Here is a 6,759-nt window from a genome sequence, read left to right as displayed (position 1 = left end):
AATTAAACGATGGTGATGGTTTAAAGGCCTATAATAATTTCCTTCTAGAAGTAAGGTGTACTACATGGAGCCGACAACAAACAAATTAACAAGCACCAAAAGTTAACAATTTGAGAGACAAAGATTTCTCCCTCAACATGTATTAATGTTCTACTGTATTAAGACAAGAATATTATAAACATAATTTCTTTGGATTTTTCAGTTGCTTTCTTTGGATTTGGAGTCTCTAATTAATCAAGGCATGGTGGGCTTATCACATAAGCAGAAATTAGTAGAGGAAGCTCTTATTCACTCATATGAAATTGCACTTGGTGGTGGGCGTTTTATATCTATGGTATTGCAAATGATGTTAAATCTATAAATCTCATTAAAGTGACAAACTTTCATCTTTACAATTCCAACATGAGCAAATGTTATTCATGTTGAAATTCGAAGTAAGATGCTTTCTCTCCTCTGCTCCCCAAACCCTCACATAAATAACCTTATAAGATGGTTAATCTTATGGTTGGCACTGGAGCAGTGTCTGTATACCAAACTCTGTTATTACCATTAGCAATGAAATAAGTCCCATTTTAAAAAGTGCCTTGTGGAACCCCCCATCTCCATAAATCAGACATTTTTTACAACTACACAACAAAGACAACAACTCATGTCCGAAAGAAAGCAGATTCATGAAACAAATACGAAAATCTAAAACTTAGAATATAGACATTATTGCTTTGTGCCCAATTGTGCTACGTCCTTGATCTAATCGCTAAAGCTAAAAAAAAGCCATTAAAGATTAAACCATTAGCATTAACACAAGAAGACAGGCCGCCCCGACAACCATTTGCTCTTACTCGTTCTATTCCTCTGTTTTCATGGAAACCAAACAAAAGAAAATCTACCAATCATACTTAAATAACTATATCAGTGATAATAGTTTGTAGCTAGGGAACTTGTAAATAAAATGGGAAACCATCAACTGTGTTGAGAAACCATCAACTTCTAAATAAAAACGCAATAAATTTGGTACTGACCTGTACGTATATGGCGCCCTCTACTACAGCCTCTGTATTACCGTGTACCGTGGCTTTCGATATGCACAATATGAAGTGCTCTGTTTTGAACCTACAAAACAGAGCCTGTCTTCTATCAATCGATGGACACTGTGACAGAGAAATTGCACTTGGTTTGAGCGGGTTTCCGTGTGGGGACGTTGTTCTGTGGAGGATAAGATGTGATCAGGCCGGGCGATGTGAAGGGACGCTCTGTTGAGCCGTTGCTCTGTCGGAACGTAATGCACGAGAGAAGTGTACGTGTGGCGGCAACCCTAGCCATGTTAATTATGGGGAAGATCAAACGGCAAGATATTCCAGCGCTGGTGGTGGAAAAAAATAATAATCAACATGCAATAAATTAAATACCCGACATGGCTATAAATAATTATTGAGAAAATACTTTGATCATTGGAATGTGACGTTTATGGGTGCAGATCCTTGAAGATTTAAGTATGCGTGAGATAATTAACTATGGAATGTTAAATCTATTTAAGAATCTCTTTATTTTCTATAAGTAGAGCTTAGTTGACCTTATTATAAGGATTTATTTCCTGTCATTAGTTATTGGCTTAATTTAGTTTTAGACAAATAAATGGTTCTAGTAAATTTGAGTGAATTATATTTCATATATTAAGGTTTAGTGGTCAAGTTGTTTCAAGAAAGATTTCAATCGAACTACATTTTATTATTTAAAACTAGGAGTTAAGAGTTTCTTTAAGGTCTAGTGATCAAGTTCTATATATTTGTTGTCGAAGATCTTAAGCAATTTCTTAATCATTTGATTTTCAAGCATTAGCCTTGTACAAGCATTTTCATAAGTGATATAGTATTAGTATAGTGATTTATATAATAATTTATATATAGACTTAAATTATATTACTAATAGAATTAGAGTACGTATTAGTATAAGACCATAAAGTATAAATTGTAATTAATATACATTATATACTAATGTATATTAGTATTACTAATGTACTAATATAGTCATTAAAATGAATATATTGAGAATTTATTAATTAAGCGATAAAATGTTATTAATATATATATTATATTTGCTGTCGAAGATCTTAAGAAATTTCTTGATCATTCGATCTACAAGCGTTAGCCTTGTACTCTGGCTAGGCTGCCACAATTTGATTGGCATTATAGTATCGTGTTGAAAAGTTTGTGTTGGTAGTATGTTTATATCATTAATAGTTTAGTATTACGATATCACTATAATTAATAGTATCATAGTGATATAGTATTAGCACTACAAAGAATATGGCTTTTTGCATCGATTTTTTATATGTGGCAAAGAATTGGATGCAAATGTGTAGTAATTGCTTCGAGTTCCGGATGGATGCACATTAACAGCATGAGTTTTATAAAACCATGTGAGATGTTTTCGCTCGACCCTCGCTCAACAGGGCGCTCGAGCGAACTTAGACAGAGTTGAACGCTCGACACTCGCTTGACACTGCGCTCGAGCTAACTTAGGCAGATTGGAATGCTCGACTTTCGCTCGACACTGAGCTCGAGCGAACTCAAGCAGAATGTCTAATATAAGCATAAAGTATATTACTTATAATGGTATTAGATTGTTAGTATAAGGCCATAAAGTATAAATTGTAATTAATATACATTATATACTAATTAATATACATTAGTAACTAATATAATTATCAAGAAGAATATATTGAAAATTTATTAAACGATAAAATGTTATTAATATATATGTTATATTTAAAGCATATGATTAAATAAATATTCATGTTTAAGATTATAATAAATTAATAATTGTCTTATATATATTTTTTATATTAACATAAAATTATAATAACATTATCTTTTATATAACATAATTATATATATTATATAATATAATTTATAAAAAATATTATTAACATCTCAATTATACATAAGATTGGAATATTTAGATCAAAGAGTAATAAGCAAGCATAATATTATAAGTTGGCGCCTTCAGCCCACCTCAAATATTCGTACATACCCACACATATAATTTCCCTCAAAATATGGTCAAAACAAAAACTAAGTTGGCGCCCTAAACGTTCCTCAAATTTTCATAAAATTTAAATTTCCCTCCCACGGCTTACACACTGCAGACGTTCCGCTTTCCAGCTTATAAGTACATCTTATTCCTTCTTTTTGCTTCTAGGGCTTCAGAGTATCAACCAACAATTTTACCATCACCACACACACGCCGTCAACCAGGGAGATGCAGGCCAATGTAACCGAGTCCTCTCCTGCACAACGGAAGTCCCTCCAACCAACGCCACCACCTTCCGCACTTGGAAAGATGCATCGGAAGCCACAGAGATGCCAATTCAAGAACCAGCAACCACCTGCATATAAGTACCGAACCAGCCTCTGTTTTAAGCAAGAAGAACAGAGCATTGTTCTCCAAACCGAGGGCCATGTCTTGCTGCAGTTGGGCCATGTGTTTCTGCATATAAGCATAAAAAATCTTCTTTGTTATTCTCATGGCATTGTTTCTGTGTATGCTTTCTCTATTTCAAAAGCTATGGAACATTTTAAAAAATTTAACCGTTTTAACTTACAGAGAGCAATGAGTATTACTCCATCCATGGCACATCAAGTGATACAGGTACCAGGTTGCCATATTTCTATTAGTCTATGCATCTTGATCTAGTTCTAGATAGCGAGTTCATTTCCATCAACACTTTTTTTTTTTTAAAGATTTTTTTTTTTTTTGTTTTTTTTGTTTTTGTTTTTTTGTTTTTTTGTTTTTTTTTTTTTTTTTTTTCCGTTTGGACCTAGATTCACTGCTAACAAATGTCTCCGTAGTGACTTTTCAGGTTCTTAGATCTGGGATACATTACGAATATGTGGTGGCTCCATATAAGGCTGGTGCACGGTTGGCATATCTGTGCAGACTTGAAGCTGAAAAGCGTGGTATCATTTCTGTGATTACCAAATATAGTGATCTAATAGCATATGGTTTCCAAGCTGTAAGAACTACCCATAAATTTTTTGACATTATGCAGATGGAGGTCTACTGCGCGCTTCCTGAAAACATTAGTGAATATGGTGTTTTAAGCAATGTGCACAGATTGGTAAGGGTTTGAAGAAGTAGTTTACACAGAAGCCAAGATGTAGAACGAAGAGGGGCTTATTACCGAGCTTTACATTCCTAGGAAATGCATATTTACAAACAGGTTGATTACTTCAAAGGACCATGCTTCCGTTCAGATCAACGTCGGGCATTTGGATGAGAATGGCGTGTACAACGGCCATTTCTCCACCTTTGTTCTCTGTGGATTTGTTCAAGCTCAGGGAGATGTTGACAGTGGGCTTGATCGCCTTTGGCAGAAAAAGAAAGTTGAAGTTCGTCAACAGTAGAGTAATGGAGAGAGAATCTAGTTCATTATCGTGTTTGAAATACTGTTCTTAGGTCGATGCAATGTGGTCTAAGGATTTTGACTCCTTTCATTAGTTTTATGAATATTGAAATTACCTTATGATCTTTCACGTGTGGCTGTTTGAATTGTGGATATGGCATAAAATCTAATATACCTTTTACAAAAAAAAAAAAAAAAAAAAAAAGCAATGTGCACATTGTACTAATTTTTAAATACTGTTAATTAATGCAATGCGGCTGTAACGTATTCGTAATGGCGTTTATATTGATGTCGTTAATTTAAAAAATATGTCGGCAATGAATTAGTGGCAGCGTTTAAAAACTTCATGGTGGCGTTTAGATAAACGCCGTTAATAAATTCAATATGCTGTCAATGTACTATTAGTGACATTTAAATAAATGCCACTAATTTATATGATGCGTTGGCAACGTAATGGGGCGGCGTTTAAATAAATGCCATTAATAAATTCGCCAAATTACTAGTAGCGGCATTTATCGTAACGCTGCTATTTTAAAAAAGTGGTGGCGATCATATAAACGCCGTTAACAAATTTAATGTGCCACTGCCAATGTACTATTAGTGGCATTTAAATAAATGCCAGTAATTTATATGACGCGTTGGCAATGTAATGGGGCGGCATTTAAATAAATGCCGTTAATAAATTCGCCAAATTACTAGTAGCAGCATTTATCGTAACGCTACTATTTTAAAAAGTGGTGGCGGTCATATAAACGCCGTTAACAAATTCAATGTGCCGCCGCTAATGTACTATTAGTGGCATTTAAATAAATGCCGCCAAAGTTGCATGCTACGTCGGTAATGTAGTAGCAGCGGCGTTTAAGGTAACGTCGCTAGTATATGCTAGGGATGGCAACGATAAATTGGCGGCGTTTCCAGAAATGCTGTTAATGTGGGTATTGTGGTGGCGTTTCAAAAAATGACGCTAAATTGATACAAACGCCACTAATGGGATTTACAAATACTGGCGTTTGCGCAAACGCCAGAACAATGAAAATAGCGACCCTCCAGTACCGGCGGACGGTTATGCCGTTAGAAAAACGCCGCGAATTAAGTAGCGGCGTTTTTTGGGATAGTTGCCGGCGTATAACCAACGCCGCCAATTTAGCCTTTTTTTGTAGTGAGGAAGGACGGGTTGTAGCCTATGCATCTCGTCAGCTAAAGGACCATGAAAAGAATTATCCGACGCACGATCTAGAATTGGCTGCGATTGTTTTTGCCCTTAAGATCTGGCAGCACTTCTTGTATGGGGAAGCTTGCGAGGTATTTACTGATCACAAGAGTTTGAAGCATTTGTTTTCCCAGAAAAATCTGAATATGAGGCAGAGGCGATGGCTGGAGCTAATCAGTGACTATCAGTGTGAGATCAAGTACCATCCGGGGAAGGCTAATATAGTTGCTGATGCTTTGAGCTGGAAGTCACATTTGGAAGATGAAGCCGAGCCGTCAGAATTGGAATCGTTGCTTTGTGGGATGAGAAGGCTCCTTATAGAGAGTTCGCAGCAAGGAGAGATTTTGTCTTCAGTTCTTGATATTCGGGTAACTGATTTTGAAGAATTGAAAACTCTCCAAAGAAAGGATCCGAAGCTGCTGAACATCAGGAAGAGAGTCAGAAAATTTCGAGGGCCGTTGCACTATAGCATGGATAATGATGGGATACTTCAGTTTCGAGATCGCAGAGTGGTCCCAAAGGACTCAGATTTCAAAGAACGGATCATGGCGGAAGCCCATGCGGCCCCGTATTCAGTTCATCCCGGTAGTATAAAGATGTATCGAGACTTGAAGAAAAATTACTGGTGGGATGGAATGAAGAAGGACGTTGCCTTATATGTGGAGAAATGCCACACGTGCCGTAAGGTGAAGGCCGAGCATCAGAGACCTGCAGGTATGCTCCAACCCCTCCCTATTCCTGAGTGGAAGTGGGATGACATCACGATGGACTTCGTAGTGGGTTTGCCGGGAACGCCTAGTGGGAAGAATTCTGTTTGGGTGATTGTGGACATGTTAACGAAGAGTGCTCATTTTCTGTCTGTTAATAAGACCGACTCTTTGGGTAAGTTGACCCGTTTGTATGTCAAAGAGATAGTGCGACTACACGGCGTACCAAAGAGTATAGTGTCGGATCGAGATCCGAGGTTTACGTCACAGTTCTGGAAGAGTTTGCAGGCAGCTTTGGGTACTAAGTTGAAGTTCAGTACTGCTTATCACCCGCAGACAGACGGCCAGTCAGAGCGCACCATTCAGACCCTGGAAGACATGTTGCGAGCATGTGTCATGGAATTCCAAGGAAGTTGGGAAAACCATTTGCCGCTTGTTTT

The 6,759-nt window shown here is 36.9% G+C and overlaps 1 pseudogene; it reads left to right on the top strand.

Annotated features, from left to right (window-relative positions):
• Positions 1 to 4,154: 4,154 nt before the first annotated feature.
• LOC122305817 lies at positions 4,155 to 4,505 on the top strand (annotated as a pseudogene).
• The last annotated feature ends 2,254 nt before the right edge of the window (positions 4,506 to 6,759 follow it).

The sequence above is a fragment of the Carya illinoinensis genome, chromosome 3 (assembly GCF_018687715.1).
Source record: "Carya illinoinensis cultivar Pawnee chromosome 3, C.illinoinensisPawnee_v1, whole genome shotgun sequence".
Lineage (NCBI taxonomy): Eukaryota > Viridiplantae > Streptophyta > Magnoliopsida > Fagales > Juglandaceae > Carya > Carya illinoinensis.
The sequence above is the reverse complement of the archived record's forward strand: the minus strand, read 5'-3'. Positions and strand labels throughout refer to the sequence as shown.